Source organism: Schistocerca cancellata, chromosome 10 (assembly GCF_023864275.1).
Source record: "Schistocerca cancellata isolate TAMUIC-IGC-003103 chromosome 10, iqSchCanc2.1, whole genome shotgun sequence".
Classification (NCBI taxonomy): domain Eukaryota; kingdom Metazoa; phylum Arthropoda; class Insecta; order Orthoptera; family Acrididae; genus Schistocerca; species Schistocerca cancellata.
The window spans coordinates 125,295,147-125,318,707 of NC_064635.1; the positions used below are offsets into that span (position 1 = coordinate 125,295,147).

The 23,561-nt window shown below is 42.2% G+C and overlaps 1 non-coding gene across 1 annotated transcript; it reads right to left on the reverse strand.

The window, feature by feature from the left end:
• Nucleotides 1-17,984: 17,984 nt before the first annotated feature.
• On the reverse strand, nucleotides 17,985-18,056 carry Trnad-guc (transfer RNA aspartic acid (anticodon GUC)). Its single transcript has one exon. It is a non-coding gene; the product is annotated as a tRNA-Asp (tRNA).
• Between the last annotated feature and the right edge of the window lie 5,505 nt (nucleotides 18,057-23,561).

Genomic DNA, 23,561 nt, shown 5'->3' on the forward strand with positions numbered 1-23,561 from the left:
GCTCTGGTTCCAAGATGGTGTAAAGCAATTGAGAGTGGTGGAAATTATGTGGAGAAATGAAAATATTGTTCCTAAAGGATGTGTCTACGCACTGTAAAACTTCCAAACATGTAGAATAAAAGATGAATTTTTAAAAAAATGGAGTGCATTTCTTTTGGAGTGACCCTCGTATATTCTTTATTAAGTAACGTAAACAATATTTTCTTAAACAATATTTCACGTCTAAACATTATAGTGCTTTTAGGATTTGGTCACAACACAAATAATCTTGAATATAATTCAAGCTTTTTATGAAAATTTATGTATGAATGAGAATACTGAATATTGTTTTTTCAAAAACTTTCACCTTTTTGCTGTAGATATCGTGTTCAGTTGCTGAGCAATACTGACTGTTATGCTAGTGAACAGTGTCGTGAAACAAAACTTTAAACATAGTGAAATACTGACTTTGAAACCATGAAAAGTAATGTAATTAAATGCCAAAAGTGTGTAACTGTGTACTCAGTGAAAACTGTTTAACTGAAAAACAATACTGAAGTACATTATGAAAGTTGCTTGACACGAACAGCAATTTTTGACTTGAAATGTCCACAAAAACAAAATACCCCTCTACTCAGAAGAAAAGTAATTGTTTGCGGTTAGTTACATTGTTCACTGTAAATTAATCTGCTTGTGTAACACACCTGATACTTCTGTCTACGAACTGTTTCCTCATAAGAATGCAAAATGAGATCTGCCCTGAAGGAAAAGTAACTTACCTCATGCTCAGTATGTTGTTTTGTGTCTGGTGTACTGACGTCCCCGAAAACAAATAGAAATCAGCAGATGCTGCAGATAAAGAAAAAATAAACTACTCACTACAAAAATTTTTTTTGTCAGAAATAATCTGTGGTTTCGTGAGGGGTATGGTACAATGCAGATGTGGGAAAATATTCATAACTTTTCTAAGAATAATGGAGGAGCATTTTACTTTAAAGAAAGTCGTTCTTGAAAAATTAAACTCTGATTATTGCCCAAAAAAACTGTACAACGTAAGCAGACTCTAACAATAACTAAATTCTCTCAGTACAAAAATTTCAGATATTCCTACCAATTGCGTTATTGGTGACATAATGAAAACAAAGAGATCAAATTAACACTATTCATGAATGTTGTTAGTTATCCGAGAGACAAAGATTTCCTTCGGTTTATAATTCTGACAAACACACAGTTCATTCTTGTGCATGCATTGGTTACCTTGTAAATTCCTCCAAAAAGTCTTCTCCATCAATAGAATCAATAATATATGTTTCAAACAATTTTTTCTTTTCATCTCCGAAATAAAATATTCCGGATAATTTATCTCAGTTCATAAATGTCAACTTTCCTTACAACTGCTCGCTACTGCGCTTCAAATACGAGTACCCCAGCGTTGCACAACTGACGAGCGAGCATGCGAACCACAGATGAAGTTAAACGCAGAATCAAAGATCTCATACAGTGCTCGTGCAGTGTGCTCATTCGTATTGTACAATTGTACAATGCCAGAAAACACAGGAAAATCTTACAATAGGAATAATATTCTGCTTTAAGCAGGCAGTCATAAAGTTTTAATCATCGCATCGAGAAAATAAAGTCACGCTATTATTTTATTTATTTTTTGTTTATTTGCAACTCAAATCGCTTGATACGGGCAAGTCTTCAGGTCCAGATTGTATACCGATTAGGTTCCTTTCAGATTACGCTGATACAATAGCTCCCTACTTAGCAATCATATACAACGGCTCGCTCACCGATAGATCTGTACCTACAGACTGGAAAATTGCGCAGGTCGCACCAATGTTTAAGAAGGGTAGTAGGAGTAATCCGTCGAACTACAGACCTATGTCATTGACGTCGGTTTGCAGTAGGGTTTTGGAGCATATACTGTATTCAAACATTATGAGTGACCTCGAAGGGAACGATCTATTGGTACCTAATCAGCATGGTTTCAGAAAACATCGTTCTTGTGCAACGCAGCTAGCTCTTTATTCGCACGAAGTAATGGCCGCTATCGACAGGGGATCTCAAGTTGATTCCGTATTTCTAGATTTCCGGAAAGCTTTTGACACCGTTCCTCACAAGCGACTTCTAATCAAGCTGCGGGCCTATGGGGTATCGTCTCAGTTGTGCGACTGGATTCGTGATTTCCTGTCAGGAAGGTCGCAGTTCGTAGTAATAGACGGCAAATCATCGAGTAAAACTGAAGTGATATCAGGTGTTCCCCAGGGAAGCGTCCTGGGACCTCTGCTGTTCCTGATCTATATAGATGACCTGGGTGACAATCTGAGCAGTTGTCATAGGTTGTTCGCAGATGATGCTGTAATTTACCGGCTAGTAAGGTCATCCGAAGACCAGTATCAGTTGCAAAGCGATTTAGAAAAGATTGCTGTATGGTATGGCAGGTGGCAGTTGTCGCTAAATAACGAAAAGTGTGAGGTGATCCACACGAGTTCCAAAAGAAATCCGTTGGAAATCGATTACTCGATTAATAGTACAATTCTCAAGGCTGTCAATTCAACTAAGTACCTGGGTGTTAAAATTACGAACAACTTCAGTCGCAAAGACCACATAGGTAATATTGTGGGGAAGGCGAGCCAAAGGTTGCGTTTCATTGGCGGGACACTTAGAAGATGCAACAAGTACACTAAAGAGACAGCTTACGCTACACTCGTTCGTCCGCTGTTAGAATACTGCTGCGCGGTGTGGTATCCTTACCAGGTGGGATTGACGGAGGACATCGAAAGGGTGCGAAAAAGGGCAGCTCGTTTTGTATTATCACGTAATAGGGGAGACAGTGTGGCAGATACGATACGCGAGTTGGGATGGAAGTCATTAAAGCAAAGACGTTTTTCGGCGCTGCGAGATCTATTTACGAAATTTCAGTCACCAACTTTCTCTTCCGAATGCGAAAATATTTTGTTGAGCCCAACCTACATAGGTAGGAATGATCATCAAAATAAAATAAATCAGAGCTCGAACAGAAAGGTTTAGGTGTTCGTTTTTCCCACGCGCTGTTCGGGAGTGGAATGGTAGGGAGATAGTATGATTGTGGTTCGATGAACCCTCTGCCAAGCACTTAAATGTGAATTGCAGGGTAATCATGTAGATGTAGATGTAGATGTAGACATGTCTGTAGTAATGGTGAACAATTTACGTATCACGTTACCGTACTGCACCACTACAGGAATCAAAACAGGGTGCTGTGACCTACATATGTTTATTTGAAACGACATTAATACGGGCAGAATCGCAGATTCACGACTCCTACCAATTTATTAAGCTTGTGGTCGTTTGTTGTCCAAGGTTGCAGTCCACGGATCCATTTTTTGTTTGAGGTGATCTTAAGTCTGTAAACAACAGACACAAACTTCCGGTTATGATTCTCTATTACTGTACAGTACAAAAACAATGACATAAGCTGCGGTGTCGACGGAATCTTCGTGGAGCGCATCTGGTACGCTGCGGGCCGCATATAGCTACGTAAGAGATGCACATTTAAATCTCCCGACAACTTGCCGCCGGGCGAATTCGCTCTTGCATCGCTGAAGTTGTCGGACGTGTGGCGCCACTTTTATACACCACAAGCGGATGCCATATTGAGGGATTATTGAAGAATGGGATGCAGCCCATCGGCTTTGACCAGAGATGACGTATTGCACTGATCTAACAGCTAAGACGAGTATTGAGAAACAAAGGAATGTAGGACAGAGAAACCACATGGTAGACGTATAGCACGTACATTCGTATTACGAACGTAATGTTAAGTATATCGCTTCTTTTAGTCGTAGTATGGTATTCTTCAGTTCACCTAATTTATCTATTCCTATGAATACGGAAGACTTGAACCAGGGTTCATCAACTGCTGTGCGAATACAGATTTTACAGCTGTCGCTTTTTTTCCCTTTCGCTACCACTAGTATTACGATATTGTTCAGTCGAAGGCGAAAACACCGACATACAAAAAAATTGTATCCCATACATCCGTTGCCCTATATAGGTGAACTGAAGACTAGGATACTAGCATTAGCAAAAACGAAAAAAGCGACATACACTATATGATCAAAATTATCCGGACACCTGGCTGAAAATGACTTACAAGTTCGTTGCGCCCTCCATCGGTAATGCTGGAATTCAGTATGATGTTGGCCAAACCGTAGCCTTGATGACAACTTCCAATCTCGCAAGCATACTTTCAATCAGGTGCTGGAAGGTTTCTTGGGGAATGGCAGCCCATTCTTCACGGAGTGCTGCACTGAGGAGAGGTATCGATGTCCGTCGGTGAGGCCTGCCACGAAGTCGGCGTTCCAAAACATTCTAAAGGTGTTATATAGGATTCAGGTCAGGACTCTGTGCAGGCCAGTCCATTACAGGGATGTTATTGTCGTCTAAGCACTCCGCCACAGGCCGTGCATTATGAACAGGTGCTCGATCGTGTTGAAAGATGCAATCGCCATCCCCGAATTGCTCTTCAACAGTGGGAAACAAGAAGGTGCTTAAAACATCAATGTAGGCCTGTGCTGTGATAGTGCCACGGAAAACAATAAGGGTGCAAGTCCCCTCCATGAGGAACACGACGACACCGTAACACCACCGCCTTCGAATTTTACTGTTGGCACTACACACGCCGGCAGATGACGTTCACAGGGCATTCGCCATACCCACACCCTGACATTAGGTCGGCACATTGTGTACCGTGATTCGTCACTCCACACAACGTTTTTCCGCTATTCATCTGTCGAATGTTTACGCTCCTTACAGCAAGCGAGGCGTCGTTTGGCATTTACCAGCGTGATGTGTGGCTTATGAGCAGTCGCTCGAACATGAAATCCAAGTTTTCTCACCTCCCGCCCAACTGTCATAGTGCTTGCAGTGGATCCTGATGCAGTTTGGAATTCCTGTGTGATGGTCTGACCTATACACTTTTGCGCTGTACGCGTCCCTTCAAGTTTCCACTTCACTGTCACTTCGCTAACAGTGGACCAAGGGATGTTTAGGAGTGTTGAAATCTCGCATACAGACGTATGACACAAGTGACACCCAATAACCTGACCACGTTCGAAGTCCGTGAGTTTCGCAGAACGCCCCAGTCTGATCTCTGACGATGTCCAATGACTACTAAGGTCACTGATATGGCAGCCGGCCGAAGTGGGCGTGCGGTTAAAGGCACTGCAGTCTGGAACCGCAAGACCGCTACGGACGCAGGTTCGAATCCTGCCTCGGGCATGGATGTTTGTGATGTCCTTAGGTTAGTTAGGTTTAACTAGTTCTAAGTTCTAGGGGACTAATGACCTCAGCAGTTGAGTCCCATAGTGCTCAGAGCCATTTGAACCAACCATTGATATGGCGTACCTGGCAGTAGGTGGCAGCACAATGTGCCTGATATTAAAAACGTATGTTTCTGGGGGTCGTCCTTATACTTTTGATCACATAGTATATGTATCGCCAACGTATGGACGCACGTACAACTTGGTCCTTTTTCTATACTTGTAAATAATTTTAGTCTCCATTTTAATGCACCTCACGTGAAAGACTGTGTTGCAGCGAAATGTAATAATGTAGCATTCCCGTTGTCTTCGTATTTGCGTCCAGTGTCTATTTACTGTTAAAACCAAATGCAGCTAAATAGTCCGTGTGCGCGCGCGCGTGTGTGTGTGTGTGTGAAGGATGATTAAGATGTACATCATCGAAATGAATTTATCATAGAGACCAAGACTTGATGCAATGCAACCATGTTACAACATAACGGTTTTTTGGTTTCGTATACATTTCGTTAACTGATACTCAAATTTCCACGAGCGTACCGTCTAGTTGCACATGATTCGGAAAATAAGTTCCTGTAACACCTCCATCTAATGATAAAGCTGCAGTGCCTGAAAACTAATTAATGGTACAAATAACTAAATCAGATTCAAGAAATGACTGGTTGCATGTCATATCTTCATAAGCTGCCAATCTTAATTGCAGTTACAGTTCGTCATTCGCAATGTAATGAAATTAACTACAAAGCGACTGTGTAGTTCAAAAATGGTACACGTATAAGAATGACTAGTTGCATCATGGTCCTGAGCCTTTGTTACACTGCAGGTTGTGAACATCCATTGTTCACGATAGCATTTTTTTATTGTCTCGAATTATTTTTTAAAGTAGTTGCTGTACGCTCGTTAACGGGCCTCACGCACGAGCATCCGTCGAATGCGATATCGCCTGCAGACGGTCGCTCGTCTCGACACCACGCACACGAGCGATTTGCCAAGCAATTTCAGTCAGCATTATGAACGTCACTTTATCGACAAGTGCTGCTACAGAAAATGAACTGCTGTTTAGGAGCAGTTGTAGACGATTTCCATATCCCCAGGAATACCTACAAAACATAAATTTAAGATAAATGAAAATTAGAATGTATTAAACTTGTTTTGAAAAGCTTTTCTTAGGAGCTGTAGATTGGTTCAAATGGCTCTGAGCACTATGGGACTTAACTGCTGTGGTCATCAGTCCCATAGCACTTTGAACTACTTCAACCTAACTAACCTAAGGACATCACACACATCCATGCTGGAGGCAGGATTCGAACCTGCGACCGTAGCGGTCACGCGGTTCCAGACTGTAGCGCCTAGAACCGCACAGTCACTCCGGCCGGCTAGATGTAGATTACTTTACAGAATATATTACATTTTTCACTGACGGCAAAGGGTGTAAACATCTTTCCACTCTGCCAATAAATTCGTATTACGTTCATTAGTCCTCAGTTCCTTTTCATTCATTAGCCTTATAACTTAACTGCACAATTTACTCGACGTGCCTACCTGAAATGTCAACAGAAGCAGTCTTATTCCCGGAACTCTTGTGATAAATTATATGAACGAGATTTAGATTGTATGAAATGCCCAGAACATTTAAATTAAAATGTCCTCTTATTATTGCAGAAGGCAGCATATTAACCTCTTTAAAAGTTAAGAACTTTAATGATACGTATAATTATTTCATAAATACCTCAAAATCGTAGGCACTCCGTCTTCTGGCCACGAGTGGCCTACCGGGACCATCCGACCGCCGTGTCATCCTGAGTTGAGGATGCGGATGGGGGGGGGGGGGCGTGGGGTCAGCACGCCGCTCTCCCAGTCGTTATGATGGTATTCTTGACCAAAGCCGCTACTATTCGGTCGAGTAGCTCCTCAATTATGAACTTCCCATCAATTCTACTTTATAGCACAAGCTTCAAAATGCTAGTCACTGCAAAATCGGAGGATATATTTTGTACTACATCTTGATATATGAAAACTCCGGCTTCCACTTCACTTCTCAGAGTAGTTCGTGGTCCCTGCATAACTTTACACTGTAAGGTAAATTTCTTACTTAACATGGGCAAACCGAAAGGAAACAAACTGCGCAAACTGCACAAACCTATATAATAAATGTAGAAATGGATCGCTGCCATGTTGCCCTACACCGCTGCTAACCAGCCAGGCAGCACGTTGCAAGCACGAATTGCATACTATCCATCAGACTGCCTGGAATTTACATGCGACTAGCGATCAGCGACCGAGAGGTACGATGCGCCCAATCATGTGTAATCATGTGGGAGGCCATTAATGTTGCTTAGGCCGGTATTACACTATCAAATTTCTTTGTCAAAGATTTGATCAAAGATGTGATCATATATTCCGTCAAATATATTTGACGAAGATCTTCGACGTAGCGCTAGAAGGGGTATTACACTGTCATCATATTTTTCGTCAAAGTTCAAGATGGCTGGCATCAAATTGTTATTGACCGCAGCAGTTGCATGCACCATAATTGCACTGTGTGCATATGCGGAAGAGAAGTGGGAGGAAAAAAAGGAAACATACCTGGGTGAAGCCGTGGGTTTTACGACGACACGATAAAAGCATTCAACAAAACTTGTTACGTGAGCTTATAGTGGAGGACGTCAAGTCGTACATCAATTACTTAAGAATGGAAGAGCATACATTTCTGTATGTGCTCAATGAAGCGTACCCTCATATCACAAAGCACAATATTCACTTAAGAATTGCTACATCTGCAGAAGACAGGTTCACTATAACACTCCGATTCCTTGCTACAGGAGAGGGTTAGGTTAGGTTAGGTTAGGTCAGGTCTCCAACCTTCGTAATCTATTTTTGTATTCAGCGTGCCTCACGTTGTAAAGCGCCTCATCAGCTTCATACATCTCTATTAATTTTGTAGTTGTCGGCACACACCAACTGTATTTACCCGCAATGTTTATAAAAACACTACAGACGACAGAATGCAGCGATGCTAGCGCTCCACGTGGTAACATGTTACATTGCAGTGAACAGAAGACAAGCGACTTCTTTGATCAAATCTACAGCGAGGCCCTAGATTTTATCAAATATTGGACGACATTTGACAAAGTTCCCTATTACACCATCAAATATCTTTGACAAAGATTTTGGACACAGATATTTGACAAAGGAATTTGATAGTGTAATACCGGCCTTAGGCAGAATTTTCCAGACCAACAGCGGACCAGCGAACTCAGTAACCGCTGATAACAATACGAGTTATTTTTATATTAATAACACCGGCTGTGTAAATTGTAGCGCGCAAGCCGAGGAGGTGCTTGGTACCTTCCTTCACCTACATCAGCGGTTCGCAAACTTTTCCTCTGGCGGAACATGTTGAGAATCCTGGTTCTTTGATGAAACACCTTGCACATTTTCAAGGTTAATATAGTTTTACAAAAATGAGAAAAACTTGTTTTATTTTGCAAGTACTTCAATTTTAAATAATAGCTAATAACACAGAAATCATAATAAAATTTTAAAAGAAATTAGTATCACCAAAATGTCGAAAAGAGCGCCATGATATTAATAGTTTTTTGTGGATCACTAGTTTACTTTCCATTGGGGAACCCTCTTGTCGCCGCACGGAGTGGCCGCGTGGTTAGAGGCGTCATGTTACGAATCGTGCGGCCCCTCCCACCGGAGGTTGGAGTCCTCCCTCGGAGTTGGGTGTGTGTGTGTTCTTCTTAGCATAAGTTAGTTTAAGTTAGTTTAAATAGTGTGTAAGTCTAGGGACCGATGACCTCAGCAGTTTGGTCCCTTAGGAATTCACACACATTTGAACACTTTTGAACCCTCATCAGCATCTATACACATTGGACCACTATGAAGTACTTGGGGCAGGGTACTTCCCTGAGCTGCTCGTTACCGTTTCTTCCTCCTCCTTTCTACGAGGGTTGAATAAAAGTAATGCCACCACCTTCCATAATTGGGTTTGGATGGGAATATTTTAATAAACCAAATGCAGAAATAATCCTTAGAATGTGATCTTTAATTACCAATACTCACTTTTCCGTATAATCCAATGGGACACATTTCTGCCAACGCTGAACGAGTTTTCTGAAGCCGTCATGGAAGAAGTCGACACTCTGTTTCCACAACCAGAGTCTCACAGTTCTCCGGGTCGTAACGGTGTACCCAATTTCGTCTCCTGTCACAATTGAATGGAGTAAGGCGTCACCTTCATTCTCGTAATGCGAGAGGACCTCCCGGCAGATTTCAAATCTGTGCGCTTTCATTTCAGGAGTCAATATCTGGGGTACCCATCGTGCACAGATCTTCCGATAGCCAAGCAAAGCAATAATGTGACCCACACGTTCTAGTGAAGTGCCGATTGTGCTTGCAATTCCACTCTGAGTGATACGACGATCGTCCTGAATCAATCTGTCAAGATTTTGCTTGTGAAACTCGGTAGTTGTTGTCACAGGATGTCCAACTCTTTGTTTGTCACGCAGGTCAGATGTTCCCGCCTCAACATCCTTAAAGTTACCCTCCCAACGCCGCACCGTACTCCCATCAGCACAATCACCATAAACTGCTTCCATTCTCTGATGAATCTCCTTTCGGGTGACACCGTCTGCTGTCAAGAAACGTTGCTTAAATCGCATTGACCGACCGTCTGCGCAGGGTTCCATACTTATACTGTAACAACACAACCATTCAATGTTAAGGCTTCCCGCCAACTGGAGCTGTAGAGAAGAGGCTACGGAACAAGCCAGTTCCTGCCGCATTCAATGCTGCCAACTGTTGAAGAGTTACGAAGGTGGAGGCATTACTTTTGAATCGACCCTCGTAGTATGTAGTGCGCGAAGAATGATACCTTAAAACTGTTTTGTGTGCGATGTAAGCCTATCATTAATCCAATCTTGTCTTCACTGACTTACGGGACGCTTCTTAGGGAGTTGTAGTATATCCCTAGATTCCTCACATCACCAGTTCTATGAAACTTTTTAAGTAAGCTTTTGCGGAATAATTGGCGTCTATATTGAAACATTTATAGAGCCTCTGTTATTTAGTTTTCCGCTCAGTTTTAATGCAGTAGTCCGTACGGTGATAAACTTCTTCTCTTTCTTCACTTCATGATTTAGGCTTTTAAGCGTGTTCCATCTGCGCAAATTCGTGCTGTCTCTTCTCAGGTCTTCCGATGCTTCTCTTCTCATATCGTGTATTGGTCCGTGCACAACAGTGCACGATACATGTTCCAAAAAGTCCCCGCTCATATTACAGTTCAATTGATCACATTTATCCGGCCGGTGTGGCCGAGCGGTTCTAGGCGCTTCAGTCTGGAACCGTGCGGCCGCTACGGTCGCAGGTTCGAATCCTGTCTCGGGCATGGATGTGTGTGATGTCCTTAGGTTAGTTAGATTTAAGTAGTTCTAAGTTCTAGGTGACTGATGACCTCAGATGTTAAGTCCCATAGTGCTCAGAGCCATTTGAACGGATTTTGATCACATTTATTAGGGTTTCTTCCTGTTCCATTCGCGTATAAAGCGCGGGAAGAATGATTGACTGAATGCCTCTATGAGTGCAGTTAATTATTTTGTTCTTATCCTCACGATCCCCATGTGAGCTTTGCGGAGGGGGTTGTAGCATATCCCTAGAGTAATCATTTAAAGCCAGTTCTTGAAAATATGTTAACAGACTTTCTCGGGACAGCTTACACCTGGCTTCGAGAGTCTACCAGTTGAGTTCCTTCCACACCTCTGTGACACTCTCCCACGGATTAATCAAACCTGTGACCATTTCTGCCGCCCTTCTCTGTAAACGTTCAATATCACCTGTTAGGCTTATCTGGTACGTGTCCCACACACTTGAGCAGTATTCTACAACCGTCGCACGAATGATCTGTAAGGAATCTCTTTCGTAGTCTAATTCCACTTACCCAGTATTCTACCAATAAACCGAAGTCTAACAACTGCTTTACGCACGACTGAACGTATGTGATCATTCCATTTCACACCCCGACAAAGTTTTACACCCAGGTATTTGTATGAGCTGGCCGATTCCGACAGTGGCTCATTGATGTTGTACTCACAGAATACTACTATTTTTCGTTTTTTGAAGTGCAAAATTGCACATTCCTGACCATTTAGAGCGAATAGCCAATCTATGCATCATGTTGAAATCTTATCAAGAGCTGACTGAATATTTATGCAGCTGCATTATCTGCACAAAGCCTGATTTTACTACTAATATTGTCTGCAAGGTCATTAATATATGACATGAACAGCAAGCATCTCAACAAACTTCCATAGGACACGCTTGAAGTTACTTCTACATCTGACATTGACTCTCCGTCCAAGATAACATGCTATGTCCTCCCTGCCTAGATAAGCGCTGGAATGTTTTGGATAGCTCGTGACCTAGTGATCCTTTGCATAACTTTCGGAAGAACGGGAATACTGTAACTATCGTACAGTACAGGGTCAAAATTTAAATATTACACACTTCCTCTAGCGCAGTCAAACTGAGAAAATCGGTTGCTACTTTTGCATTAGTGTGGACATTTGTTCATGAGCGGTTCCTGCGAAAACCCCGAAAAACAATGATGTCTGGTTACTAAAAGTACCAGTTGTGGTAATAGGCACTTCTATAATTTCTGTTCGTGGTAGATCGTCGTTATTTTTGCTGTATGTTCTAAAGATGATGTTCTCGGAGAAACGTCGAAACCTTTTTCGATATCTTTATCCGTCTCCGAGATTCAAAGTTAACAGTACGTCTGCACGTAAAATGTGCAAGCAATACCCGGTCTGAGGCGTAAATGTAGTTTCTACAGACGCAGCGAACACATGGCAAGGGTTCTATGGTCACCGCAAGAGTTTTTTAGTCAGCAGTTTGTATCTAGAAAATTGTGTGATGAACTGTCTCTATATAATGGGTAGCTCACGCGTAAACAAATTTACGCCTATACACGTATGCCCAAAGTATTCCTTCAGTGACAAAAAATGGGCTAAAGAGAGTCATAAAATACCTGAAGATAACTTGATTGCCAAAAATTATGTAAAACTGGGAAGAATGCAAATTGAGTAAAATATTGCCAATAGCGTTTATACTCTTTTAAGATACAAATCATGAGCTGGACGTTTTCTATGAACTGCGATCGATGAAAGCATCCAGAAAAAAATGTAAAGCAGACGATTTTGTGTTAACTTATATTAAGCGTACGTATTTGTTGTTTATGTTTGGCAAAGTGTATAAATTTAAGAAAGTATGTAAATGAACTGTTAAAACTTTCCTGACCTACCGAATTCCTTTTCTATAAGAAGCATAGCAGGGGAAAGAAGAAAACCAGTGGAAAAATGCTCGTGTTGGAGCACAAAAAAGGCAAATATATTCACCTTTAAAAGACTCTGATAAAAAAGCTGTCTGAATTCTAATTCCACCTGCCTCACCAAAGATTTCGACATGCAAAACATTCTCGTTTTTTGTGCTGAAAGTGAGTAACAGAGAGACTGCGACGGTGGAAGAGAGAGAAGACAGGGCCAGTGAAAGAGGAACGGAAAGAAGGCAGTGATGGTGGGAGAGAGAGAAAGTGCCAGTGAAAGAGGAAGAGAGAGGGGTGAACACGAAATGGAACCCAAAGAGATGAGAGATAGCTATGGTCACTGAGAGACAGTGGCAGTAAAAGAGAAAGAGATGGACGGTGAAAGAGCCAATGGGAGCATAAGAGAAAGGTGACAGTGGAAAGTGCGGATGAATCGAGACGATATGAGGTCTGTTCAAAGAATTCCGGAACATTGTCCGCAAAATTTTTCTGCCCTTACCTTCTACTTATCGTGTATGGTCTCCTTCGAAATACTCTCAGTCGCAAAAGTATTCGGACAGTGGGAAATTTCACAATGAGTACTGGAGAAACACTGACTATGAAACCCAAACGTATTTATTAGCAATATATATGCGTAACAACATTAATTACAAAAGAATTATTGCATTATTTCGTTTCCAAAACATAAATAACAGAAAAATTAACAACAAAAATGAAACATCCTGCACACCCTGCTGCTACAAATGTTAAATGTTCATAAGTTGTACGACGAAAATGTCAATACCTTGTGGATCCACCTTTCATTTTCAATACCTCCTCCAATGTACTAGGCATACTTCCCACGAGTTTTTTTCGTGAAATCTGGGCCTATATTTGCCCATTCTTGGCGCAGTTCCTCTTACAAGGTCTCCTTCGTATAGATGTTGTCCGCGACGGAGGGTCCGTTACAATTTATCCCACAAATGTTCGATTGGGTTAAGGTCTGGTGATTGGGGAGCGGGGTGGAATACTTTCGGGCAATTGAAGAGCAACCACATTTGTACAATATGCGCGGTATGCCTGGGATCATTGTCCTGATAAAAATGAAAGTTGTTCGTAATACCTAGATGTCGTGCACTCTGCTTCAAATGTCCTCGCAGGATATTCAAATACGCTTCCTTGTTCATCGTATCATCAATGAACACTAAATCACCCACACCATTGCCGGACATGCATCCCCACACCATGATGCTCCCACCTCCGAACTTTACTGTTGGTTTGATGTTCCTGGGATTCAGCTCTTCTTTGGTCTTTCGCCACACGTTCGCCTTTCCGTCGCTTTGCCATAACGTAAATTTACATTCGTCGCAAAATATCACCCGATTCCACCAAGCCTGATCGTATTCGGCGTATTCCCTCACAAACTGCATACGTTTCTTCTGGTTCACTGCATTTATGAATGGCTTTCGCCGTGCCACTCGACCATGGTACTGCGATCGTCGTAGTACGCTCCGCACGGTTTCGGGAAAAACTTTTATACCGAGGTCTCCCTCCACCTCACTTGCAATTCGTGTGGGAGATATTTTCGGATTCTGTTGTACCTTTCGCACAATCACACGTTCATCTCTCTGTGAAAATGTCCGTGGCCGTCCTGTACTGCAACGGAATTCCAATCGGTCTTCTTTCTCGAACCGTTTAATAATGTCGTGAACTGTACTTTTCTTCATGTTCACTATTGCGACAATTTCCCTGCAGGTTTTCCCCTTCGCGTGATGATAAACGACAAGTTGCTCGCGATACGTGTTTACTAATCATCGCTATCGTATCACGGAAATGTCGGACACACTGCAGTCGCTTCGCCCTCTGTGCGTCTCGGAATGAACTATTCTCTCACGTTGTCCGACTTTGTCCGAATACTTTTTTTGCACCTTCCCATGCCATTTTAAGGAAATATTACGTAACAGACACATGTCCAACAACAATTCTTCGTATTTGACGCGTGTTTCACGTTGCGACATCGTACCCAGAGTCCCAAATACATTACAAAGTGCAATTTGTGTATTTGTTCGTGCGGCAAACTGCGAAATTATGCGCCATTACGTGCTGTCCGAATACTTTTGCGACTGAGTGTACTCTCCTCCACAATTGATACACCGCTCCCAACGCCATTTCCATTTCCAGCAGCAGTCTTGGTACGCCCTTGCTGGACTCCGTGAAGCGTCGTCTGCAAATTTTCTTTTATCTCGTCTGCTGGTTGCTGTTCTTCGTCCTTTCAACGAGGTTCTCAACTCTGGAAATAAAAGAAGTCTCGTTCCCATCTGCGCGATCCAAAAACTCTTCATAGATTTCGAGGCGAAGGTCTTTCTGGCCTTGACTCATGACCCGTGGGACGAATTTGATGGCAACGCGATGCATTCCAAGATGCTGTGTCAGGATTTCATGACATGATCCAACAGAAATGCTATCTCTAGGACAGTCCATCTTCAATTACCATGCACAATTTTGTTGCCGTTCCTGACCATAGCGTCGTCAATAATCGTCCAAGGGCGTCCTGAACAAGGGTCATCCTTATCTTGCGTCCGGCCATTTTTAAACCGTGTGAACCATTCGTAACACCGAGTGCGGCTTAAGCACTTGCCACTGTAAGCTTCCGGTATCATTTTACGTGTCTCTGTAAAAGTTTTTTTTTTAATTTCACGCAAAATTAAATGCAGACATGATGCTGCTCTAATTATGTCATCTCGAAATTCGTAAACTATGCGACACAACGTTCTAAGCATTACAGCACTGAACAATAACTGACAGACATGCAACAATGAAGCTTCCGGCAGTAACACATTAAACACAGGCGTGTGCAGTGACTCCAACCGCGTTTCGCTCGAACACGCCGTTGGTGCGAAATTACGAACGTTACGGAATTTTTTAAACAGACCTCACACGCAGGTGTCTGGACGTTCAACGCCGGCGTATTTTAAGCACGTGGCATAAGTAAGGGTGCATTATGGACCGACATTTTAAACTCGTGCCTATAAGGGAAAACATTTGTTGGAGCCCCCGGAATTTTTGAGCTTTCGACGTATGGTGGACGCAGCGGCGGTGAGAAATAAAGACGGAAGAAGACGGTGTAAGTGACAGCGAACACAGTGGCAGTGGGATGGACGTCAAATCAATGTGAGAAAAAGAGACACTGGGAGAGAGACATATATAGACAGTGACAGTGAGAGACAGATGTTGAGTATGGAGGCTTAACTACAAACAGAGATAGGGTATAAATACACTCCTGGATATTGAAATAAGAACACCGTGAATTCATTGTCCCAGGAACGGGAAACTTTATTGACACATTCCTGGGGTCAGATACATCACATGATCACACTGACAGAACCACAGGCACATAGACACAGGCAACAGAGCATGCACAATGTCGGCACTAGTACAGTGTATATCCACCTTTCGCAGCAATGCAGGCTGCTATTCTCCCATGGAGACGATCGTAGAGATGCTGGATGTAGTCCTGTGGAACGGCTTGCCATGCCATTTCCACCTGGCGCCTCAGTTGGACCAGCGTTCGTGCTGGACGTGCAGACCGCGTGAGACGACGCTTCATCCAGTCCCAAACATGCTCAATGGGGGACAGATCCGGAGATCGTGCTGGCCAGGGTAGTTGACTTACACCTTCTAGAGCACGTTGGGTGGCACGGGATACATGCGGACGTGCATTGTCCTGTTGGAACAGCAAGTTCCCTTGCCGGTCTAGGAATGGTAGAACGATGGGTTCGATGACGGTTTGGATGTACCGTGCACTATTCAGTGTCCCCTCGACGATCACCAGTGGTGTACGGCCAGTGTAGGAGATCGCTCCCCACACCATGATGCCGGGTGTTGGCCCTGTGTGCCTCGGTCGTATGCAGTCCTGATTGTGGCGCTCACCTGCACGGCGCCAAACACGCATACGACCATCATTGGCACCAAGGCAGAAGCGACTCTCATCGCTGAAGACGACACGTCTCCATTCGTCCCTCCATTCACGCCTGTCGCGACACCACTGGAGGCGGGCTGCACGATGTTGGGGCGTGAGCGGAAGACGGCCTAACGGTGTGCGGGACCGTAGCCCAGCTTCATGGAGACGGTTGCGAATGGTCGTCGCCGATACCCCAGGAGCAACAGTGTCCCTAATTTGCTGGGAAGTGGCGGTGCGGTCCCCTACGGCACTGCGTAGGATCCTACGGTCTTGGCGTGCATCCGTGCGTCGCTGCGGTCCGGTCCCAGGTCGACGGGCACGTGCACCTTCCGCCGACCACTGGCGACAACATCGATGTACTGTGGAGACCTCACGCCCCACGTTTTGAGCAATTCGGCGGTACGTCCACCCGGCCTCCCGCATGCCCACTATACACCCTCGCTCAAAGTCCGTCAACTGCACATACGGTTCACGTCCACGCTGTCGCGGCATGCTACCAGTGTTAAAGACTGCGATGGAGCTCCGTATGCCACGGCAAACTGGCTGACACTGACGGCGGCGGTGCACAAATGCTGCGCAGCTAGCGCCATTCGACGGCCAACACCGCGGTTCCTGGTGTGTCCGCTGTGCCGTGCGTGTGATCATTGCTTGTACAGCCCTCTCGCAGTGTCCGGAGCAAGTATGGTGGGTCTGACACACCGGTGTCAATGTGTTCTTTTTTCCATTTCCAGGAGTGTATTTAGAAGGCTCTGAGTTAAAAGAACGCGAATATGTTCGCATTCCAAAATTTTTTGTGAGGAAGGCGGAGTGATGGTTGAAGGCAGCTGGTTCCATAGTTTTCTGCAGCATTTTAAAGGGTAACATATTCGCCAATTTTGTGCTCCGAGGGGAGCATTTTTCCGCTGGTAATATAATATACAAAGACTTTTACTGTCTGTCCTTTGTTTATGTTCATACGAGTTGCTTTACTTGTTCATTTCGTCCTAGGCTTTCATCTGTGGAGTAACCTCCTTTCTATACATTTCATTTCGGCGCTCTGAATTCGACTTAATGCTCTTTTTTATGCACTTTGTTTTCCCTGCCATAAAAAAGGAATGGAAGGGGCATATTTTTAAAGAAGTTTATTGTCGAATCTTGCCGAATTTTATTATTGAACATGTCATGGGTAGCGCCACGTGTATATTCCTATCTGGTTCAGATTCGCTCCACTAAAATCATTTCGATTGGCGCCATATCGTAGTACGTGCCATTAAAGTATTATTGCCGTACCGGTATGGGGCAAAAACAACAGTTTACGTCGGCAATGGAATTAAAAACGTTGCGTCATAACTCGTGTCGTCATTATAGCTGTACGTCGGAACTCGAACCAACACAAATTTTCATCTATACGCAGTAACCTCTTAATCCAGCGTCAAATCAAGAATATTAAAATTTTCTCCCCGGCCGGGAATCGAACCCGGGTCTCCCGCGTGACAGGCGGGGATACTAACCACTATACTACCGAGGACTACGTGTATATTATGTCGTACTTGTAAATTAGATGTTTCTTTTTTGCAAACAAAAAAAGGTGGTAATAACAATATCATTTTGGAACTCTTCCATTTGGTCCGTGTTTGCGTAGAAAAACAGTAATATCAGAAATTGAGTCCGCCTTGATGCAAAACACCTTGTTATTCGTTTATTTCTTTATTATCCCAAACTAGTTTCGGCGACAAATATCACCATCATCAGTGGGGTTTTTTAAATCTAAAACATGCAGAAAATGGTATGGTTGTACAAACACAGTAAAAAATCATTACATTTTTACAAATCGTCTTTTGAAATACAGTTTTATATAGATATTTTCACACTACTCTATTTATTGTATGCTACAGCATGTTTTAAGCAATTATTGGCGCTGTTTGTGACATATTTTCTGTGCTCTCTTTTCTGTTGCCGTCTTTTTCCTTAGCGAATATCATGTCATCTGCAACCATGTAGCGGCCGTTAGTAAACAAATACTCAAAAGTGAACTTCGTATGTCAGCAGGATATACTTGGGGTTGTGGTAGTGTTGTGAAAACCAGTTATTTTGGTGTGTATTTAGCTGTTGCAGCTCAGTTTCTGATATTACCGTTAAAAAATGTGGTGTTCAAACTTTTTATTGACATTAACTAATTTTTCAAACTGAGGACGTTATACGGTGAAACACATCTTCCAGAATCTGTATTGCACACTTCTACAGATTACGCAAGATGTAAATATGTCGTTGCAGCAGAAAATATGTCCACCTCTTGTCATAGCAGAAGCAAACTCTACACGGGATCAAGGTTGTTCTATGAGACATGTGATTTGAGCTCCAGCGCTACATGGGTTTTCTACGAACCGCTAGTTACTATAGGTACAGCCCGTGCTTGTAGGGTTGCCAACGTTGGCAAGTCGAAAGTTGGAAAACTTCCCACCAAAGGTAGCACTTAATGTATATAAAATGTGCGATACTTACTGATGTTCATCGTTTTCTATCCTCTCACCGAAACTAAACTACACGTTCAAAACATGTTAACAGTGTTTATATTACACATCGATAAAAGTCAGTGGAGCTGGGGCTGGAATTTGGAGATGTACTTGTCTCATTTAAAGGCCCTTAGTCGCGTCTTCTCTAGAACATGCTGACAGAACTTGAAGCAGCTCATATAATAGTTTATTTTAACAAGATGTTCACTTTCGATACATCTCATCTTAAGCTTGTTTATTTCAGGCCACCTTGATAACAGAATGACCCGCAGTTGCAATAATACGTCCGGCAGCGGTACAGTAGTTGACAAAGAATCTATGTTGCAACACATTGGTGAGTTTCAGTAATGACGTGATATGAAAAGGAGGCGGCGAAACAACTGACTTTCAAACTCATTGTTTTGTCGCTCTGTCGTGTGTTTTACACAAACTGTTTTAACTTTGGCTGACTAGAATAAGGCTTAAGAACATGAAATAGAAATTGTGGAGTATTTTATAAACAACAAAAACTATGTAAATAAATCAATATATACGTAAGTAATTGAGAGTGTTACGTCATACGTATGTACGGACTCGGGAAAAATACCGTATACAAAAGAAGGGACAATCCCTACGAAATTGGGACAGGTGGCCACCCTGTGTCCTTGCATAAATTGTTTCTGTGGAATAAGTTCTGTTTACACTATTACCGTCAAACTGGCGCCACTGTAGACTCTCATTGTTCAATGGTCAGTTCTCATGTTGTATCGCTTTCAAATTGCTTTTGGTGGACTCTCTACATCTTTTAGGCAACTACTTTGGGTCTAACATTGCAGCACTGTTCGAGCACACGCGTTCTTTGATAAACTTTTTGTTAAACTACCAGTGTTTTGAACAATCTGTCTCTGGCGCCACGAGCAATCCTGCGTCTCTGTACTATAAATGTACATGAACTGAATTAACACATTGACTGCCATGGTATAGTTGGGCTGCCGACCCCTCGGGGTCATTTACTTTCTTTCAATATCCTGCTTTAGTTTGCTCAAAGTAAACTTGTTAAATGCAAGTAAAGTGAAAATATGGCGTTTTAGTATCTTTTTTTAATTTTTTTTGTGTGAGTTACATATGATTCACATGGCATCAGAGTAAAGGAACCAGGTGTGTCATTTGCTATGTCACTAATAATTTTAGGTTTGTACTCCTGTCAGTTTTTCATTCCACAGCATTATTTGTGTACAGTTCCATTATTGTTTTCCTGCATTGTTGCCACACTCTTTATTCAGTGTTGTCTGCTCCGTAACAAAGTGATATTGTGGCAGAAAAAAATGTTTCATAGAAATTATGAAGATGAACAAAGGCATGTTCAGCAGCTTTTAGATGAAGTTATGGACATAAGTGATGAAGATTCTTTGTCTCTATTCGGCGATAGCTCAGACGAATTTTTACCAGAGGAGACCGGAAGGGAAACCGGAAGGTATGATGACGGAATCACATCAGTGAAGATAGGAAGAAGAGTTTTTAAGTCCACATTCAGTCAAAAAACCAGTCTTCACAGCTGTAAAAACCAGGCAACAAAGCACGTCTAACCATGTTAGTGCCATAACTACTCCAACTGATTCACGTTCAATTGATATAAGTGTAATATCAGAAAGTTCTGAAGATGAAGATGACACACTTAGAACAAATTCTAATGAGGTTGTCTGGGGGCCAGTTACGGGTAAAAATATGAAAAACTTTACATTTATTAATTCCTGTTCTGCTGCAAATGCTTTAGTTGCACTAATTGTCAAAGGCAAGACACCATACGATTTCTTCAAATATTTTGTAACTGACGAAATTTTAGAATATGTGACGCAAAAAACTAATTTGTACGCAAAACAAGTCTTAGAAAGTCATTCAGTAAATAAAAGTAATTCACGACTGAAAACGTGGACTGATGTCAGCAAAACTGAAATTGAACATTTTTTAGGATTTTCGTTATGGATGTCACTAAATGTAAAACTGAGGATTCCAAATCATTGGTCAAGAAATATGCTCTGTCACAACAACGTAAAAAATGTTATGTCACGCAATCGCTTTGAACTGCTTTTACGTATGTGGCATTTTTCCGATACCAACCAGTGCCAATTAGGAAACCGCTTATTCAAAATTCAACCTCTTATTGATAAATTACTGCAGAGATTTCAAAGTGTAGTTGTGCTGGGGAAAGAAGTTTACATTGACGAAACACTTGTGCCATTTCGACGAAGACTAAGTTGCATTCAGTATATAAAGAATAAGCGCCATAAATTCGGAATTAAATTGTTCAAACTTTGTCTAAAGGGTGGCTACACCTGGAATATGAAAGTTTACTGTGTGAAGAATGCGAATCCTGGTGTTCCTCTTGGAACTTCTGTTGTTATGAGCCTTATGAATTGATCACTAGATGAGAGGAGAATCTTATATATAGACAATTTTTACTCAAGTGTTCATCTAGCACACCAGCTTCTTGAACAATCAACACATTTAGTTGATGCTGTAAGATCAAACATAAAACGGAATCCTCAAGATGTTGTACATCCAAAACTGAAGAAGGTGGAACACAAAGCAAAGGGAAGTACCACAGTAGTACTGAAATGGAAAGATAAGCGGTATGTTCTGATGCTGAGCACTATTAATGGAGAAAAAGCAGAAGTTCAAACCAGGAAGGGCACAAAGAAAAAAACCAGCAGTGATGATTGACTATAACCCGTCAAAGTCTTTTATAGATCTTTCTGACCAAATGAAGTCGTACTCGCATTGTCTAAGGCGGGGAAATGGTACAGGAAGCTTGCAATTGAATTGTTGACAGGGTCAGCGCTGGTAAATGCTCATGTGATTTACCGATACATCAACAACAAGAAGATCTCAATCACAGAATTCAAAGAGGAAGTGACTTCGAGACTGCTCCATACAGAACTGAGACATCTCTCACCAAAGCCTCCGCGTTACCTACAGATTGTGCACTTGTGAACATTGGAGCAGCCAGATGTAAGTGTACAGTGTGCTACGAAAAAAATGAAGAATGAATTTGGACCAGAGCAAGTTCTCAAGAAATGCAAACAAACTGCATGGGAATGTAAGAATCGTGACTCATATTTTTGCGTAGAGTGTTTTTTCATAAAGCACAGTGCGTACAAGTGCTAGAGATACAAAGTGGAATGACCCAAATTTTTCAGTTTCATTGTTGGTGCAATTAGAATTGAAGAATGTAAATAAATCTGTACGTAATTTTCAATCGACTGTGTAAGTGATATGTTGTTGTTGTGGTCTTCAGTCCTGAGACTGCTACTCTATCCTGTGCAAGCTTCTTCATCTCCCAGTACCTACTGCAACCTACATCCTTCTGAATCTGCTTAGTGTATTCATCTCTTGGTCTCCCCCTACGATTTTTACCCTCCACGCTGCCCTCCAATACTAAATTGGTGATCCCTTGATGCCTTAGAACATGTCCTACCAGCCGATCCCTTCTTCTGGTCAAGTTGTGCCACAAACTTCTCTTCTCCCCAATCCTATTCAATACTTCCTCATTAGTTATGTGATCTACCCATCTAATCTTCAGCATTCTTCTGTAGCACCACATTTCGAAAGCTTCTATTCTCTTCTTGTCCAAACTGTTTACCGTCGTTGTTTCACTTCCATACGTGGCTACACTCCATACAAATACTTTCAGAAATGACTTCCTGACACTTAAATCTATACTCGATGTTAACAAATTTCTCTTCTTCAGAAACGCTTTCCTTGCCATTGCCAGTCTACATTTTATATCCTCTCTACTTCGACCATCATCAGTTATTTTGCTCCCCAAATAGCAAAAATCCTTTACTACTTTAAGTGCCTCATTTCCTAATCTAATTCCCTCAGCATCACCCGACTTAATTCGACTACATTCCATTATCCTCGTTTTGCTTTTGTTGATGTTCATCTTATATCCTCCTTTCAAGACACTATCCATTCCATTCAACTGCTCTTCCAAGTCCTTTGCTGTCTCTGACAGAATTACAATGTCATCGGCGAATCTCAAAGTTTTTATTTCTTCTCCATGGATTTTAATACCTACTCCGAATTTTTCTTTTGTTTCCTTTACTGCTTGGTCAATATACAGATTGAATAACATCGGGGAGAGGCTACAACCCTGTCTTACTCCCTTCCCAACAACTGCTTCCCTTTCATGTCCTTCGACTCTTATAACTGCCATCTGCTTTCTGTACAAATTGTAAATAGCCTTTCGCTCCCTGTATTTTACCCCTGCCACCTTTAGAATTTGAAAGAGAGTATTCCAGTCAACATTGTCAAAAGCTTTCTCCAAGTCTACAAATGCTAGAAACGTAGGTTTGTCTTTCCTTAATCTTTCTTCTAAGATAAGTCGTAAGGTCAGTATTGCCTCACGTGTTCCAGTATTTCTACGGAATCCAAACTGATCTTCCCCGAGGTCGGCTTCTACTAGTTTTTCCATTCGTCTGTAAAGAATACGTGTTAGGATTTTGCAGCTGTGGCTTATTAAACTGATTGTTCGGTAATTT